This window comes from Apis florea, unplaced genomic scaffold (genome assembly GCF_048593485.1).
Source record: "Apis florea isolate Af1SG1 unplaced genomic scaffold, ASM4859348v1 contig_3585_pilon, whole genome shotgun sequence".
Classification (NCBI taxonomy): domain Eukaryota; kingdom Metazoa; phylum Arthropoda; class Insecta; order Hymenoptera; family Apidae; genus Apis; species Apis florea.
This window is the reverse complement of record NW_028256788.1, coordinates 1,833,374-1,853,864: the sequence shown is the minus strand read 5'-3', so window position 1 is coordinate 1,853,864 and position 20,491 is coordinate 1,833,374. Positions and strand designations below refer to the sequence as shown.

The following is a 20,491-nucleotide window of genomic DNA, read 5'->3' as shown; positions in this document are numbered from 1 at the left end:
CACATGTATCGAACGAATATGTGAAAATATTAAACTTCATATTTCACGATTGACATTTGACATTTTGTCAAAATAAATGTCAGTAACGAGCGAGAAGCAAGAACTTGAAAGGAAAAGAAAAAAAAGGATGCAACGGGTCGATGCAAGGAAGGGAAAAAAGAAGCGAAACGATAGCACGATATCCAGAGAGAGAGAGAGAGAGAGAGAGAGAGAGAGAGAGAGAGAGAGAGAGAGAAGAAAAATGGAAGAAAAGAATGAAAGAGAAGGAGAAGACACGGTGTCGGTCGGACGATTTCCGAGCAAAGGACAGAGCGGTCGTGTCCGAGAGGAGAGGAAGCAAGAGGAATACCGAGCCCTTGTAGTTGTAAATAATGCATTATAAATATAGGCACGCAGGTCGCGCGCGCAGGCGCACGCTCACGCAACACAAGGGACGCGTGCTTGGCATAGCTGCGCGCATTGTGGGCCCAGCACGAGGTCCTTGCGGGTCCCTTAGGGCCCCATCTCCCCGGCTATGCCGGTATACGGGACGACAGGGCCCCGCTTAGACAACAATCACATTCATCGAGAGACTCACAATGCTAATCGTAAAGACGCCGCCTATTATGGCGGCGTGTCCACGAGGAGGGTTCACTCGGGGTTCTCCCTGGAGGCGGGCTTCCCCTTTCCTTTTTCTGCCAACAGGGCCCGCGAGAGCCGAGTTTTTATTTCTTCGGCCGCCTTTGAAGCGCCGTCGAATCGAGAGACACTCGCATCCACCATCACCTGTCTCTCTCTCTCTCTCTTCCTCCCTTATCCTGCTCCTCCATTTCCTCCTCCCTTTATCTCCACAACCACTCCACCTCCACTCTTCTTTATTTCTTCATCCACTCCTTCGTTTATTCCTTTCGAATGGCGCGATTGTAACCTAACTAAGCTTCCTCCCTTCTTCGCGAACACGGTGTGAATAGCAGTCGAAAGATGTGGTTCGACGGGGTAGCGAGCCAGGCTCGATTGGGGCAGCTTTTGAAAATTCAATGGCTCGTAAGTCAGGATTCAATGTTGTTCGCAATTTTAACTCTTGACGAGGAAAAACTCATGGAGGATGGAGAGAGAGAGAGAGAGAGAGAGAGAGAGAGAGAGAGAGAGAGAGAGAGAGAGAGAGAGAGAGAGAGAGAGATTTTGCTCTTCTTACCGCGAGAATGATCGAAGGGGGATGTTCGAAGATGTTTACGATCGATTCGACTTGCGGATTTTATTACACAAATTTTTAACCAGGGTTAGGTATTCGAAGAAGGTTATCGAGGAAGAAAAGGAAGAAGCGCGACAACTATAAACGAGAAATCGAATCTAAGACGTAGTTAAAAAACTTTCTACCGCGTTTCTTTAACAGCGGTTTAAGACTCCGCAGACAGTTACTCCTACCTAACCTCTCTCAGAAACTCTGGAACCTTCACCTATACGACCCACATAAACCCTAAATCGGCGGCACATTAAGTTTCTATTACCATCGGTCGGTTAAAACGACCATGGTGCGCTCCTTGACCCTATTCAGCCCCGAATGCGATTTCAGAAATTTGTCACGGGCACTGGTAGCAAGCCACGGCGTATCTCTTTCAAACGTGGCCACCGCTAACGACCTTTTGTGGTCGAATTCCTCCGAAAAACTGGCGATCAAAGGTGGCTGCGGAACGGAAGGACGAAACGACAGGCCCCCCGCCGATGAACCGCACGGTAGCCGGCCCAGAATGTGTCTCCGCCTCGTGGACCATCGTTCACCTCTTTTCACGAGATTTACTCTTGACGCGGCGAAAGATCCCTCGAATAATGTCGGTCGGAATAAGCGAAGAAGAAGAAAAACGTTTGTTCCGGAATAGCTTCTCGACCCGAGCTTTTCGCTTTTCTTTCTCGACACTGTGAAACTATTGCGATGGGAATAGGCGTTAAGATATTCGTGGAATATACTTCAAAGTAAGTCGAGATAAAAGACAAAAGTTGGTGTACGAAAAAAAAAAAAAAAAAAAAAGAAATGTCGGTTTAAAAAATTTATTTATCGAGTTGTAAACGATAACATACGACGTTTGCTTTAGATGAAGCGTTAGACGGAGAGACAGAGCGACGAGACTGTGCTGGATATATGGCAGACAAGTTTCGTGGAGAAGCACAGCTCATTTTGTCACCTACAGCGTGACACGTGAGATAAACCGTGCATCATTATTCATCTGAGAGGAATGGAACAGTTGAACAGGCAGAAGCCGCGATGTTTCGATAATTTGCGACAAGCGTCGTTTTAGCTTTATCGACTTGTAAAAGCTTTCTGTTGGACAAGAACCCTTTCACGGTGAACACCAAACCTTTTTGATTAATCACCTTTATGCGTTAAACAGGTTTTCGTGATAAGTTTTTATTTTAATATAAGCATGATACAAGTGAAATTATCGTGCCATTTTTTTTTTCGAAATATTAACACAAAATAGAAATTAAAAATAGAGAGGAAATAAGTATAACGAAAATCTTTCCACTCGCGTATATTTTCATAATTAATAACGCAACAAAAAGGTGTTGCGAAACAATTTCATCGAAATTCAAATTCACAAAGTGGACGACGATCGAGTTACCAAGAACCATCCGTTTGACGAGCTCTCGATTAATTGCATTAATTTTATCGAAGTGAAATTCGACCGACTCGTGAAATTCGCAGAGAACTGACCGACAGAACGAATCGATTTCCCGACTTACAAAGCCGCCTCTGACATTTCGAGCCCCTGTTAAGACAAGCGTGTCAGAATCTAATTAATGAATCATGCAAATCGTGGCTAGAGAGGGAATCGTGCCCGCCAGGTATCGAGAGCCTACTCTCTCGATGCTATTCCTCTTTCCATTTATCTCCCTCCTAGATCGTCGATTCGAATAAGTCTCCAATAAGTCAACACCGTGGACAAGTATCCCCACGAATTAGCCCTACCTGAATTATCCTCGCCTATTTACCGCTCTCTCGAGATCCTCTCTCTCTCGAATCCTTGAAGAAACGAGCACTCTCACGCACAGGATCGAAAAGAAGGAGGAAGGCTATTGTTGCACTCGAGTATCAGCTACCTACCTATCTACCTGTCTACGAAACTAGCTCTCGTGCCGATGTAAGGTCATCCAGCGTGAAAAAGAGACCCGTTTCTCTTTCTCCTCCTCCTCTTTTTCTCTCTCTCTTTCTGCTCTCCACTCTCCCTTTCTGTTTCGGGAAACGAATCATCCTCGACCACCTCGCCCATTGTCGCCTATTGTGCCTTCGAGAGACTGCTAGTGTCACTTTGTGTCGCTGTTACGGGACAATTTGCGGTCTTTCGAGCTCGTCAATGGTGGTCCTCGTTTAAGAAGCGGAAAAACGGGAAAATCGCGTCTAAGAAAAATGCATCGTTCGAGGATGATGCACGCTTGGTGGGTGGTTCTGTTTTGTGGAGGGGAATGGGAAAGGTGTTGCGCTTTCCTTCGAGCGAAATCGATCGTCTTTTTCAATGCAAGTTGTGGAAAGTCTTATACGGTCTATACGGTATATATATATTTTTAAAAGGTAGAATTGACGATCAAAAATGGAAAATTATCCATCCGTCTATCCGCGACACTTTTATGGGAAGAGGGATCCCGAGAAGAAGAGATCGACAGGCCTATCATTCACGGCGCGTTGGGGAGGGGATTCCGCGAAGAATTTTTGTGAGAATAGGCTCGAATGACGCCTCCATAAATCCCCTCCGTAATCCTTCTCTTGATTTCAGGGGATCTCGATTCGCGCGATATATTGCGTCGAATTCCGATTAACCGTCCGTCGAAATTGCCTTCAATTTAGCAATTAACGAGGGGGAGGGGGGCTAATGGGAGGGTAGCTAGACACATCGGGCCGGTTGAGTGACAGCTCTGACCTCTCCCACAAGTTCTACGCGCCTCGAACTCACCCCGACAATCGACAATCGAGTTCACTCGCACGACCCTGCCGCTATTCATTGAAATCGAATCCATTCCTCGATCCATGCCTGTCTCTCCGCCACCCATTAACCGATCGATGCAGAAAATTGCCAGAATCGAATAGATTGCAATCTTTCGAATGAAATTTTTAAAGAAACACTAAATACTCGCGAAACTGGCGAATATCTATGATATAACAGAACAGAGATAAGTATAGAGATTCTTCCAAATTATTATACGAGAAATTTTGTTTTCACGACCCCTTTCCCTCGTTATTAAAAGCACGTTGGGAATGGGAGGAGGATAAAAGATGGACGGGAGGGGTAAAGTGTGTTTCCTCATCAAGAATGTTCGGCCAGCTTCCGCGGAGAAGTTCTCGAAAAATGGGCCAGGGCCCGCTCGTAATCCGGCGCCCTATGTTTACGACCCGACGGGAGCAACGTCTCTAAAAACCAGGTACGCCCCACGATTCCACCGTCCTCCTCCCTGTTTCCACTGTACTCTTCTCGCCTCGGGCCCTCCAAACATTCATTCCGCTGGCGTAAGTTCGCGGGGTTCTTTCACACGTTCCAGAATGACCCGAACAACGTTTCTATCCGTGACAAATGATACGTCGAGGATTGATCGTTTAATTTTTGAAAAGTCATAAAATTAACCAATCCAAGTGAACCAATCTATATATTCTGTCACTCGATTTTTCTGTCCGAATTAACTCGAAAACATCGAGGAACAACAGTATTCGAATCCATCCCCTCGAGAAAAGCAACATCTCAATCAATTCGACCCGATCCGTCAAATGAAGATGAAGAAAAATCATCTCATCTCGTATTTTCCATCCTCCTCCTCCTCCTCCTCCCACTAACCCATGAGAACAGAAGTCGAAAGTGGAAGGAAGGAGGCTCTGGCACGAAAAACAAGACAAGGCGAGACGGGCAAACCACAGAGCTCCGTTTCCGGGGGTAGTCGTAACCGGTCGCAATCGGTCGGGGTAATTGGCCGTTTCCACGTTTTAATTGGCTGGCCCGCGGTCCAGCCTCGGTCGTTAGGTGTTATATTGTGTTCCGTTGTAAACGTTCCGGTGGATAGATCGAATATTTTTTTCCACGGAACCACGGGAGGAAGAGTAGGGCCCCCGAGAGATGGGCACGGCTCGAAAAACGGGGGCTCTCGCGTTTACGAGCGGTGGACTGGGCGGGACCCGATCAATGGCCAATTATATACGCGTTCGCAGGGACCCCCGACGATAATTTCGAAAATTGATCCCCGAGCTCGAGCCCTTCCTCTCTCCGCCCCCTCTCCTCTCCTCGAGTTTCCTCGATACCCGAGCGGAAAGCGGACGACGACAGGGTGGAGGGGGGGGGGGGAGGGGAAAGTGGTGGAAGGATAATATGATGAAGGGTGACAAATGACTTCCTCACGATTCGAAACGTATACTTTCGTGGAATTGTCTCGATTGAATTTAAAACGGGGGGGGGGGGGCCTCTCGGAGGGGACCCCTCCTTTGATTAGCGGTTTTCTGTTACCGAGAAGGGGAGGGGAAGGGTTGTCGGTCGAAGAGTTTCAAACCGGTGGAGTTTGTGTATTCGATGATGGATTGACACGCTTGATACGCTTGGTACTTCTGGTGATTGGAGATTTGAATCCCCGATCGGAGAGGAAACGTGAAGGTTTAATAACCGAAGGGAATGAAATCGATTGGTATATAAATTTATCTTTATGAGAAATGATGCCATTCCCTTCGAACCCGTTGAATTCGTAAGATGGGATTAGGAATTTGTTAAAATGTATTTTCTAATTCAAAGTGTATATATTTCACGGAATTATTATTCTAATGCAAAAATCGAAACGGTGTCCGTAAAGTAAAAGATCAAGATTCTCACGAATTCAAATGAGATTAAGTTAATTATTACTTGGGGAGGAATCGTATAATTCTTCGTTCTTCGAAAGACATAAAATTAAAAAAAAGGGAACAGAAGAAAAAGTCTAGTTTGGGGCTAGACTTTTGTGCACAATGTATCTCTTTGTGCTAGATAGAAGCTAGAACGGAATACTTTTTTCTTTTTTTTTTTTTTTTTTTTTTTTAGAGAATCCAGGCATCGATCCCTGAACATCATCCTCATTGTATGCCGCCCTCTTTGACCTGCGCGTTTATGGCCAGCGAGTTAGGATCGACGAGCAATTATACGTATACGCTTTCACAGGAACCCTGCGATTCTCTAAAAATTCAGCTTTGCATTCAAATTTTGTCTATTACTGAAATTTTCCTCGGTGAAAAGAACAATTATGAATTGCTTTCCTCCGTAAATTTTTAGATGACGTTTTAAAAATTCAAAAGAGAGAAACAAATATTTTCCTATTTTCCTCTGACAATAATTTGCAGCCCATTAAATTAGAATCTTCTGAAATCTCTTTGCGCGAGTCACAATTTTCACGCAAAATTTATTCGTTTAATCACGTCCCTTCCTAGCATCGATTTTTCCTTGAACGAGGGCGCGGACGATCGAACGGGGGTCCGAAGGGGGGAAGGGCGGAGGAAGAAAGTAGAAGGGTGAAGGAAGAACCGAGACGAGGCCTGGACAGGCCACGCGGTTTCGAAAGTCTATAGTGCCTACCATATAATTGTTACGTTATTAAATACCGCTTAAGTTGGACTGTTTCGAAGGAAATTCCAGTATAACACGGGGTCCCCTTAATTAAGGGGCACCGGTGGCCATACCGCCCTCGTACCATGTCCAGGAAAACGAACTTTTAATAGGGCACCCGCGAGAAAGGGAATCGCCTCGGATAATTATCCACGGGGATATATAGAGACTTTTTTTCGGTATTTATGGCGATCAAAGTCCCTGCCTCCGTTGTGATGTAACGGGCCCCGTTACCGTTCATCGGCTACCCGCTCACAAAATGGAGGGATGACGGATGATGAAGAAGAAGGCGGTGGCGAACACACGGTTCTTAACTGTTCTTGATTAAAATTTTGCGAAAGGGTTTAATTGTGGAGAGGAGGAATTGTGTTTCGAGGACACGTTGGAATATTTATAAGATCGGGCAAGGTTGTGGTTTTTTTTTTTTTTTTAAATATTGAGAAATTTAAACATTTCATTTGGAGGATCTTATATCTTTGATTAAATTATTAAAGTGGATTGTGGAGAATTTTATTTCGATCGAATTAATTGAAATAATAATGAAAAATACGAGTACTGTTTAGAGCGAAAAATTTATATTGGAATTTAAATTTTGTTGGTATATTATAAAGCATTCAATAAATTCTGATCCATACATTGTAAGTTTTATTTTGATAAAAGTGACACGAACAAAATTTTATTCGATCAAAATTGCCATTGGCAAATTCCGGGCGTGGACGTGTATTGTTTTGGTGTATCAAACGATATTTGCATGCTATGTGCTTCAATGAATGTGTACCAGGTGTTCAAGGGACGACCTATCAGCGGTCTGCTTTGCTATGCAAATCCATGTATAATAATTTATTCAAATTCAAGGCTGCAGATTTATTGATGGATGCATGTAATAGCATTTACCTTCTATGCATTAATAATCAATAAAAACTGATTTGAAAATTACAATTGACTTGTAATTTTTTTATGAAGCCTTTATAAATATTTCCATCCTTTCTTTTTTTCTATGTTTGTTTTAATAAAATATATTATCTATATACTTTTGTAAAAGTTAAGTTAAAAATTATTAAAAGTTGAATGAATTTTATTGCAAATACATATATTTTTTTCTATGATAATTGTAAATTGTAAGATAATTCATTTAATTTCTAAAAATTTATATTCCAAATTTATGTTATTATGTTATTATTTCGTTTTAATAATGTTTATTCGAATCAATGATAACAAAACTTGTATCGATATTACTAAACTTTGATATTTTTTAACATTTCAATTAATTCCATTTATAAAAAGTCTAATAGTAATAATTTCAAATTATTATCATTATTGATTATACATCATTATTGATTATAAAAGTTTATTTATATCTAATTTCATCATTTTGAAGTAAAGTAAACTTTTATTTACTTCAAAATGCAAATTTATACATTAAAGTAATTATACAATAGCTATTAAGCAAACTATTAAACTATTAAACAAAGTAATGACCAATGTAATTAAACTTGTTCTGTTAACATCAAAAACTTGTTAATGATAATAGAAAATAAATGTTTGTGTAAGAATTTTATTTAAAACAAACAGATTTTGTCATTGACAATGATATACATGTATGTATGTACATCTTTTTTAAATATTTAAAGATTCCTTTAATTTATTTTTAATTATTTTTAACAAAACATTTGATATAGATTAAAAACAAAGAATATTTACTTTCTACTATAGAATTATTATAACGTATTAAAATCAAATATGTATTATAAATATATATTAATATATATAAATATATCACATGAATTATTAAACGATATAGCCAAATAAAAATTAAAAATACAGATTTATAGTATGTAAATGTAACAATTGTATCAAGGCTTTTAAAACAGCCTTCATATTAAAAATTATTTCTAAACTACATAAAACATAAAATATGACTCACCAAAATCATCCTTTGATGTTCCAAAATACTCTTTATTTATCCTAAATGTTGTAACTTTCACATTTTTCACTTACACTTTATAAATTTTCACTATTCAATAGCAATACAACTGACAACTGAATTCATTCTATGCGCATGCGTAAACGCATGCGCAACAAGCGTCTCTTCGAAAGACGCGTATGTTTGACGCGTTTCCACGGACGTGTGCGTTTACAATGAATATAATTCAGTGAATAATCAAAATGTGATTACCGTGTTAGTAAAAGAATACGATGTGAGATAGAATTCGTCGAAAATTGAATCTCATAAGGGGCATGAAGGGCGCGTCTTTAAAAACACATAAATTAGAAGCAAACGACTGCACGAGATGGCAACAGTGACAGTAAATTACGAATCGTTGACGTTGTCGCGTATTCCTTGCTTCTACGCTTTGAATGTTCTCGTCATTCAGTTTGAAAACGATTTTCCGAACAGCCGAAAAAAATGACAGAACAAAGAGAATATAAAATACACACCTGGCTTCTCGCGATCGACTACTACAGTCATGAACAACTGAAATATAGGTAAACGTGATTTTGTGCGCGCGCAGGATTCGATGTATCTCTCGGCCATCGATAGATTGATCGTGAATGTATCTACGAGTTGTGTGAATGTGTTTCCTTTATTTTTATTTGTTTTGACAAGAATTAAGACCTTGCTATGGAGAATGTTAATAAAGGTAATTTTTAACTTGATATTTATTACACCCTGACTATAAAAGTAACACAAAATATATTTTAAGTTATTTTTGTAAGACTATTTTTATAGTATATTTTTGAGGTTATGAGACAAAAATAATAGAAACGATATTTGATCGTTTTACGTGTTTCATTTTTTTCTTGTTAATATATTAGATTGTTAATAAATTAAAATTAAATGATAATAAATTAGATAATGTTAGAAGTTTATTATATAATAAAGTCTAATATGTAGTAATAATAAAAGTTATTCAAATGGTTATTTCTTTATATTTCTTAGAAAATTAATACACATATTGAACTGTGTTTATAAAATGGGTCTGACATAAGAAAAAAAAAAGCAAAAAAAAAAAAAAAAATAAGAGGCAAAGAAACAAAATTTAATAAATTTGTCTGACTAATAATTAAGAATATTCGATACCGATAAAGTAAGTAAAATAAACAAATAGAATTTAAAGTGGAGATTATAATATGAAAATTATAATATAAATTGGAAATTAGAAAAATATTATAGTTTTATAGCTCTATTAGGAAAAAAATACATTTATCGTAAAATAAATGTAAACGTTTTCTATTTTTTTCTTTATCTTTTACGTATAAACACATATAAGAAATACTTGCTTATTTTGTTATATATCAATTGTGAAATATATAAATGAAAAGTATGCAACGAATTTTATGTTTTGCGCGACATAAATATAAGTGATAAAATCATAAAACTAGTTTATTATTTCAGATTTATTTTTTTTTATTACTTAATTTCTAATTTATATGTAAAACTAATATATGTCGATTTGATATTAAGATTTATATAATTCGATAATAAAGCAGAAATACACAATGCTAGAAAATTTAAGTTTACGTAATAGGATAATCGATGAGAATTGTTGCAAATTCTTTGCATCTATCAGATGTAAGATCGAACGGAAAAATTATTTTTATATGCTAATGCAGCGGAATTATCGATTTTATTAATCTATGAAAAGAAATCTTTGGTTTTTTAATATTAAATGTCGCATTAATAGCAGGTAGTAAATATATCTACATAAATTAGAAAAGAATAGACTGTAAAATACTTATTGAATGATTTAAATATGATTATCATACGAGTAGGTACATAAAATCCTGTCCTATTAAAACGCGCCATCAATTTTCTTCCCGCCATACAGGTTCGCGAGAAATCGTTCTCGAATATTAATACTTGCGTGTATTTCTCCATATACATATAAATTTTTATTCACTATTTGAACAAATTGATTATTATAAATGCACAATATGTGAACATGACTCGTTTAAATATTTCTATAATCTGTAAAAGTAAAATTGATAATAAAATTTCAAATACTTTCGCAAATACTTTATTATTTATTACAGAAGAAGGATGAAAAAGGATAAAATTCTATCTCCTATCGTTAAGTGATGAATTAAAATTAATCCTTTCAACGGATTTTTCGGATTTCTCTTTCTCCGCAACGCTATTTTTTTTTTTACAAAAGAAAGAAAGAAAAGAAGAAAAATTTATCAGATGCATCGCTTCTGTGCAACATCGTAGGTTATTTTCCCACCAACGTAGAGGGGCAATAAATAAACAAAATAGGCATAGGTTTACGAGGATCCACGTAGATCCGTAGGCGGCAAAAGTGGGGCCTGATTTATTCGAAATTACGTTAGCCAGCGGCCATCGCGCGCGTTACCTAATTGAGAAACGCGATGGTCGGTGAGTTATTATCGCGGTTGAGAGCCGCAAATAGTTTTACGACTGCGAGAATAGCCATAAAACGCGGGAAACAGATTCGAGGAAAACGCGGTAGGCGAAACTTTAGAAGTCAACGAGGGGGGTTAAGGCCCTGTCCTCAATTAGCGACAGAATGGGAAAGCTTTTGATGCGGAGGGTAATTAATAAGGAACTCGTTTCCTTGCATCTGGACAGACGAAGACAGGGTAATCAGGCGTGATTTATGAAGGCGGTGGTATTCTTATGGTAAGGAGAGAAGATTTAATACCGGGGAGGGAGTGGGGGAGGAGGGAAACGAAGCGTATCATTTCGTGGGATGATGTAAAGCGTGATTTCGAGTGGTCGAATTTTTTTTCAATATATTATGCGTATCCGGAATTCGCGTACGTATTACACGAAACGTAAAGAAAAAAAGTCATCGTCAATATATAGGAACCAATTTTCATTCCGAATGTTGAAGGATGATCATTTCCCCTCTCCCTCTTTTCTATTTTTAACGTCGAAGGATACTTATTTTTCTTTCACTATTCGTGTCAAATTTGCATCGGTATATTGGTAGCACTATGTATAATAATAATAGCGGTAATAATGATAATAATAATATTGATTTGCAATTTATGCTCCATGGCATGGAGTATAAATTACTTATAATAACAGGGAAAGAATATCTACTTACAGAGGCAGCTGTGAGTTACACGTGATATTTCAACTATAAATAGTTGAAATTGCCTATAAAATTGCCCGAGCATTAGATAGAACGTAAAATCTTCATAAGTGTGTTGCTTTCACGTGTCTTTTCATCTATTGTTTTATTCTTCTTCTATATAAAATCAGCGTGAATCAATCTCTCGATTCACGAGGGAACGTAACGTCTTATTTTCACAAAGATCTTCTTCTTCTTCTTCTTCTTCTTCTTCTTCCACTCGTGCAACAATTTTTTCGATTACAATACAATAACGAAATAATAGAAAATAAAAGATAGTTATTTCTCTCCTAATAACTTTCCTCCTTTTCTTCTTCTTCTTCTTCCTCTTCTTCTTAGGTAATTTAACTTTAGCGCGAAAAGGAGATCATTTCCATCGTTTAAAACAATTCACCCCTCGATCGGATTCACATCCCTCGACTGGAAGGTGAGAGAAGCCCGTCCAATAAAGAGAAAAGGGGACAACGGAAGAACATTAGTTGAACACGGCCCTTCCTTTTCCTCCTCCCTCTCTTGCCTTGCTCTGAAACTTGCTTTTCTCGGTGTCCCCGCGAGTTAAGCGAAGAAAATAAGAAAGGAAGAGAAGGCAGGGCTGAAAAAGAAGGACGCAGAGAGAGGCGGAGGTCTGACCCTGTCTCCTTCTCTTCCTCGGCCTCTCTCGCTGCCTCTCCTTGTCGGCCGCGACATAACGTGCCGTCGGCCACACGCGTCGACAAGTAGATAAACCGATTGATATACGACCTACATCCTACCTACCTTCTCCTCTACCTTCGCTCGTAAGCTTGCTCGCGCGTATGTGCACGTCGATTCGACGATCCCTCTTCATTGACCGTTGCTTCTTATGATTAGAGTCGGCGGGGACACGGGCTTAATTCTGCACCATTGTCGTTACAATCTAATCACGCTCGAATTTCTCCACTATATTTTTTATAATAATAATTAATCTACTTGTTTTGTACAATTTCTTCTCGATGAAATATTTCCTTTTTTCGATTTGAAACAACATTTTGGCGATTACATTTTGGAAAATTAAAATTCTTCTTTCCAAAGATACACCGTTTGACCAGTTTCGTATATTGACTAAAATACTGAAATAAAAGATTTATCGCTATTTCGAAAAAAAGTTAATTCCTATTTATTGATCCGCATACGAAAGTAATCGCTCGATCATCATCGTCACTGATACACTGTTCCGAAAACTCGTGGAGACAACAACTCGTACCCGTTCGTTTCGGCCCACAAAGTGGACAATTTACTGAGATCCCCTCCCCCGTCAAAATCTCGTCTCAATCAAGGATCTCCTCGGCCGATTAATTTCCCCTGGCCAACGCTTATTACCAAGCTCGCATGCTAATGAGCCTCCGGAATGAGTCAGACGAGTTGGCCACAGGCCTCTAAACTCTCCCCAGACGAAACTCCCAGCTTCCCAGCTTCGAGGAATCCGCGATGGAGGAATTTCGCGCTTGCACAGCTCGCCGAAAGGATGCTCTCTCTCTCTCTCTCTCTCTCTCTCTCTCGGCAAGGATTCTCGCGATACGCGACGATTTGTCCGGAGAAATGGTAATCGGAGCCCCGCTGAGCGCGGTAACGAGATTCGAGCGGGCCCCGAGGCCTTCGTTTCCCGAGGGGGAGGATCGATTTAAACGTTCGAAGGTCGAGATTCCTCGGGCCCCGAATTTAGCGAAAGATCGCCACGGCTGGATCGGATGCGCGCGTTTCGATCGGGGGCGACGACGCGTCTGTCAACGCGAGTTTGAAACAGGAAGTGAAACGCGCGAGAGAACGCGATTATCGTTTAAATAAATACACCTTGTAACGGCACTTTTTCGTTCTACGGCCCTACAATGCACGGTAAAAAAAGGGTTGTTTGTCGAAATAAGAACTGTGTTATTTTATAGAAAATCGGAACAGATCCAATTGAATTTGTATGGGTTCGTTGTACGTCCAAAAAAAAAAAAAAAAGGAAAAATGCTTTATGAAGTAAAAATTGTATTATTTTATAGAAAATTGGAACAGATCCAATTGAATTTGTATGGGTTCGTTATATAAAGCTTTTCGCTTTACGATCCATAATTCATTATACAGCCAAAAAAAATGTTTTATGAACTAAAAACTGTATTATTTAATAGAAAATTGGAACAGATGCAATTGAATTTGTATGGATTCGTTATACGACCAAAAAAAATATTTTATGAACTAAAAACTGTATTATTTAATAGAAAATTGGAACAGATGCAATTGAATTTGTATAGGTTTGTTATATGGCCAAAAAAAAAAAAATGCTTCATGAACTAAAAACTATATTATTTTGTAAAAAATAATGGAATAAATTCAATTGAATTTGTATGGATTCGTTATACGACCAAAAAAAATATTTTATGAACTAAAAACTGTATTATTTAATAGAAAATTGGAACAGATGCAATTGAATTTGTATAGGTTTGTTATATGGCCAAAAAAAAAAAAAAAATGCTTCATGAACTAAAAACTATATTATTTTGTAAAAAATTGGAATAAATTTAATTGAATTTGTATGGATTCGTTATACGACCAAAAAAAAAATATTTTATGAACTAAAAACTGTATTATTTAATAGAAAATCGGAACAAATGCAATTGAATTTGTATAGGTTTGTTATATGGCCAAAAAAAAAAAAAAATGCTTCATGAACTAAAAACTATATTATTTTGTAAAAAATTGGAATAAATTCAATTGAATTTGTATGGATTCGTTCTACGACCAAAAAAAAAATATTTTATGAACTAAAAACTGTATTATTTAATAGAAAATCGGAACAGATGCAATTGAGTTTGTATAGGTTTGTTATATGGCCAAAAAAAAAAAAATGCTTCATGAACTAAAAACTATATTATTTTGTAAAAAATTGGAATAAATTCAATTGAATTTGTATGGATTCGTTATACGACCAAAAAAAATATTTTATGAACTAAAAACTGTATTATTTAATAGAAAATCGGAACAGATGCAATTGAATTTGTATAGGTTTGTTATATGGCCAAAAAAAAAAAAAATGCTTCATGAACTAAAAACTATATTATTTTGTAAAAAATTGGAATAAATTCAATTGAATTTGTATGGATTCGTCATACGACCAAAAAAAATATTTTATGAACTAAAAACTGTATTATTTAATAGAAAATCGGAACAGATGCAATTGAATTTGTATTACGGTTCGTTATACGGTAAACGAGTCGTAAAACGAGGTATGGGTGTATTACAAATTAATCGTTTTCGTGGATTTTTTTCTTTCTTTCTAAGTACTTCCTTGTTCTTCCTCTCCCCTCCCCCCCGTTCATTCATATATTCGAACTCGTGCCGCGCATATTCGAGAGACGAGAGCCGCTCGTTACATCACCTCCCGATGAATCAACCGTGCGCGATCGGAGGAGAAGCCACGCGTCCCCAGTGTCAATTTTACTCTCCGATTTCAACTCCATAATTCCAGCCGCCTCTCAAGGCCGCGTGTCGGTGACACCAAAGCCAAGGAACAAAAAGAATCCTCCTTGATTCGGAGACACGTTCAAAAATCGTGGGCGCACATTCGCAAGGAAAGAAATATACATTAAGATGTACATTTGTCGAGCAAATAGTTATTTTCGAAAAAATAATCGAATTGTTGATGTTTCGTCAATTTATTAACCATCTTCGTTTCTTATTGTAAAATTAGGGGAGGGGGGAGAGGGGGAGGGAGGAGAAGAGACTTGAACATTTATCCGAATTGATAAAATTAAAATTGATGGAAAGGGAAAGAGTGACTTGATATTCCGTGACCAGCGATGTTACACCTACGAAAAGAGGAGAAAAAGAAAGACGAGAAAGACAGAGAGAGAGAGAGAGAGAGAGAAAGAGAAGGAAAAAATTCCGTGGGCCCAATGGTGGAGGTCGCGTCGTTGCAAAAGTGTCGGTTCGCGTGCTACATCCGGCATGCAGTTCCACGCACGGGCGAGCGCTCGGTCGTAAAGAAAAAAATATGGATGTGTCTCATCCCGGATTCAAATACACACCCTCGGCTCCCGGTGCCACATAAATTTGGTTCAAGCCTTGGTAAAGACAGCGATGCGCCGCATACCAAAGCGTCCCCTGTTCCGTGTTCTTCATGGTTAACAATGTAGATCCACAACGACAGGGATGGCGTTTCTCCCATCCTTCGTAATCTAGAAGCGTGCATCAAGAATTCGCATTTGAATCTTGGCCGACACATCCATGCCCCGTATCCACACGGGAATTATATTCGATTCTTATCTCTTTTCGACCGTGTCCTTTTGTTGTTGTCAGTTTTCGATCCGTGTTTTTACAATTTTTCTTTCTTTCTTTCCCTTTTTTTTCTCTCTCCTTTTTTTTCGAAATTGCTTCGGATATTTTTAGCGATGACGTTTGGCGAGAACGTTTTCTTATTCGGGACGATAATGGGATGTTTTGGTCGGTTTATCTTCACTCTTTCGATATATTTTTCTTGTAAATACGTATATCGATTACGTTTGTATTTCGCAAGATGTTTAATAATAAATCATCAATATCGTTCAAACCAAATATTTCACAAATTATATAAAACCAAGCCATTAGCTCGATCAGATATCAAAGTAAAGTCTACAGAATCCACCAACAATCCACAAACTCAATTTCTTATTTCAAATTTTCTTTCCAACCTCTCCGCCATACAAATTTTTCCACCAGCAACGTTCGTCCAACCATTGATCAACAACCTCTAAAATTCCCTTACACGAAATAAAGAAATTTCCTAAATCGTAGAGGACAGCGCTCGATCAATTCAGCCCCAAAAATTAAATATCGATCGACGAAGAGATCGGACTCGGGTTAGGTTTTAATTGGTCGTTCCTCGCCACGCGATTCCACGCCATTCATTTCCCGGAGGCGATAGTAGCGGCGTGGCCACCAGTTACCACCAGTTTTTCGAGTGTTTCATAAAACCAGCAACAGCCTCTAAACGACGGTAACAGCGAATGAATACGGTTGTTCGGGGACAGAGAGCCGAAGAGAGGAGCGCGAGAATATAAGGCAGTTATTTACGAGACAGCGCCGCGGCGTAACGAGCGTCCACGAGGCCAACGAACGACTAAGCGGCGCGACACCGATCTGTTCTGGCCGCATCGTGAAATTTCATGCAACAAATGCGATTGCGCTTGCCCCTTAACCACCTTAAAAACCGTTCCCGGATCGCGCTCGATGCTCGATCAAATTTTACGTCTATATTCGAGTCTTGGTGCCTGTTTATGGCCATTTTCGGTGCGATGCGGCCATTTCGTGAACGGCTTGGCCTCGGTTTATCATTTAACGAGGAAGCTTTACCTTCACCGCGAAATATCCTCAGCCCGAACGAGTGGAATCGCTCGGCTATTGATATTTTTGCGCATAATTAATTCATTTTCCTTTTCAAACATCTTTTAAAATATATTCGTCGCTTTTGAAATTAATTAACCACGCGATCGAGGCGAGAGAGAAATTCCAAAAATTGAATCGAACGACCACTCCCCCTCCAAACGTACCTCGAAAAGGTGGACTCTACCAAGGTCAGGGCGGATACCCTCGACCGAGGCAACTATTAACAACACCAGAAGTAAGCTCGTGGTGGGATCCCCCTTTCCCTCCTCCCCTTGTCCCGAAAAAGGACTCTCGAATGTTACACCACTCTCGCTCTCGGATATTTATTATCAGGCGTCGATCGCATGAATCGCCAATCGATATGCCATTCGTGGCCGTCCAAGGAGTCGGGACACCCCGCGGACGTTCTTGCGATGCTTGACACGACCTAACAAATGGCTGTTTTACATCGGGCAGAAAATGAAGCGAGCATGACGAGTTGATTTTCGGTCTTCTCGACGTATTGTGTGTGTGTGTGTGTGTGTGTGTCCGAGTACGCGAGTGGACGAGCCTACTTCTCTCTCTCTCTCTCTCTCTCTCTCTCTCTCTCTCTCTCTCTCTCTCTCTCTCTCTGTCTCTCTGTCTGTCTGTCTGTCTCTCTCTCTCTCGCCTCTCTTGCAGAGACACAGAGGACTGGAACAAGGGGACAAGAGGCGAAAGAGTGAGAAGAAGGAAAAGGGTGGTAGAAACAGAGGCAGGTTGATCGTGGATCGGCTAGGAGAAATAGAGACGAAGGGAAGAGACGGGTTAAAAAGAGAGGATTCCAGGTGGAGGACCAATGACTGGTGGAAAAAAGGTGGAGGTGGAGGGGCGAGCAAGAGAGGAGACACTCCTACGGCCGAGAGGAACACGAGCCAAGAGGTGTTACTTGTCAGTCCTCGCCTCGAGGCAATGACAGCCGTAGCCGGGGAATTAGCATGGGATAATGGGACGCGCGGTTGGCTCCGTACCCCCACAGGGGCGAACGAGCAGCCACGAAACCGCCTCGTCGCTTCGAAACGGGAACGAGCTCTCCCCAATATTTTCTAGTGCCTCGCCGAAGAAAAAGTGTTTTCCTTCCGCTTTTGTTTCGCTGTCGATGACTGGAGTGAAGAGGAGGAGGAGGAAGGGACCGAACTCGAGATTCGAACGATCATTCTCGTTCTTGATTTCGCATTTCGATCTTGGGAAACGTTTTCCTCCTCTTTCTTTTCTCGAGTAGCTGGAAGATTTCACGCGCTCGTTTCTGTTCGCGTGGAAAAAGTAAAGATCGTGGAGAAATTTCAGAAAATTTCAGTTTCAACTAGTCTCTAATCTCGTGTGTGATAATTGAATTAGCGTGGAGGATCGAGAAGGAAGATGGAAGCGGAGAATGGAGATCGTGTGACGAGCATCCACGCCCCTTCGTGACACCTCCACGTCGACCGGCTGTCACCGATCTTTTTCTCCGTCTCCGAGACACGCGGATGATCCCTCCGCGACACTCCCACATTCCCCGATGACGAGGCTAGATCACGTCTCTCGATAACGAGCTCTGCCATCTGGGCCATCCTTCCTCCTCTTCGCCGCGAGATTCTTCTTTCGAGGATAGGGGTGGAGATCGATCGATCCCCAAAACTGACAATTTTTTTCCATACTAGTGTCATCGAACGTAGAATGTTAATTTTTCGACATAGGCACCCTGAGTTTTCTTTGCTGGATTTCATGGGTGGTAATTAATTCTTGGTGGAATAGGAGATCGATTAATTTAATTAGTTATTTGTAATTTAGAATTAAAGAAAGTATTTTAATTTTGTCGCCTCGTTTCTTTTTCGCATAAGATTTTTGAGTGAAGATACTTTTGCATTAAGATTTTTTTGCTGGATCGATTAAGGATGCAAGGATAATTAATTATTTGTAATTTAAAATAGAGGAAAGTGCTTTAATTTTATGGCCTAATCTTCTTTCCAAGACAAAGTTTTGGATATGGATAGATTAATCTTAAAAATAGCCGAAGAAGAACAGGGAGGCGAGAGAAATCATTTGTTATCAAAGAAATCACCGATGTCCAATAGAAATTGTAATTCTTTTGCTTAACTTTCGTTTGCAATTTTGTTTACAATTTCACCCAAGCATGCAAATATATACATACATCATGCATATTTCTTTTCACGTGTATAAAACGCGAGAATAACACGGAAAATTTATCATTGGGAAACAATATAACGAAACGAAAGGAAGGAAGCGTGGAAGAAACGCTTTTGGGAGGGGGAAAAAAATCGCAGATGCATGCAAAAGCTTTCAGTCCCCGAATAAATTAGCCGATATCGCTCGGTGTACTGGTTCGCTTCGACCGTTCAACGATCACTCTTTGAAGAGGCCAGCTTCGATTCGCCTCAAACATTTCCAAGTTATCAGCGTGGGCGGTTGCCGGAGAGAAAGGACAGGAGGAGAGGCGAAAGATAGAGAATAGGCCGCGAAAGGACTCCGTGTAATATGTTTACGGAGAAACCGTGAGCCGAGAAATCGGCTGGCCCGGTTCGCATCGCGTTTCCGCGCCTGTAATTTGCATAAAACATCATGGTCATTCACCGGTTGGTAGCAACAACCATATCTGGACAGAGATTACAATCCCCTATACTCGATTGATTTTTTTGTAAGTGTAATTAACCGGTTGTAACACCGACAGACCACAACGATTCTTGGGAAGCCGTGGATGTCGAGAAGAGAGTTCTCCCGATTTTAAGTGTGAAGTAATTGCACTTATCGTTTCAAGTAAAAATATCGATCACTTTCCTTTGTGGATTGGAACACGTGAAATTATTATACTGCTATGATCCTGTCATTTATATTTCAATTTATTAAGCGTATTAGATTCTCCGTTGCTATTGTTGTTGTAATTAACAATATGAAAATTGTTCAATGAAATTGTGCGTTCCAAAATGAAATATTTTAAAATTAATTTGACACTTGAATTTATTATTTGTGTCGATTTATCGTTATATTTTAATTAATTAAGCGCATTAAAGATCAATCAAAGCCATGTTCAATAGCTAATGCTAATAAGATTTTCCACGTTCAATAAAATTAAAAATTTGAGACGACGAAATATTTTAAATTATCTGTGAATTATTCACAGTACGTGTTTTACTTGCTTACGTGTATTATTTTTATAAATTGGTACAGTATGCGGAGGTAGTTTACTCGTGATGACCCTTGTCATCTGTGATTTATTGTTATTTTATTAGGAATCTTGAGAGGTTGTAAATATTTGGATTTTGCATAGAGAAAGTTTATCAGGTCTGATGAATTTGTGATATTTCTAAGAAGGAAAGGCTTTGAAAGCAAATTGTTTACACGTTATTGCTCTTTTATGGGTTGCACATGAAAATCTATGATCCTGGTTACCTGATGATTTATTATTATACTATATTTGTATTGAATTTAGAATAACGTTTA

The 20,491-nt window shown here is 39.4% G+C and overlaps 1 long non-coding RNA gene across 1 annotated transcript in view; it reads right to left on the bottom strand.

Moving 5' to 3' along the window:
- Positions 1–8,630, bottom strand: part of LOC147656599 (uncharacterized) — a 63,034-nt gene extending 54,404 nt beyond the window's left edge. The window contains exon 1 of the long non-coding RNA XR_015294135.1: positions 8,500–8,630. This is a non-coding gene — a long non-coding RNA (uncharacterized LOC147656599). The remainder of the gene's footprint in view (positions 1–8,499) is intronic.
- Positions 8,631–20,491: the final 11,861 nt, after the last annotated feature.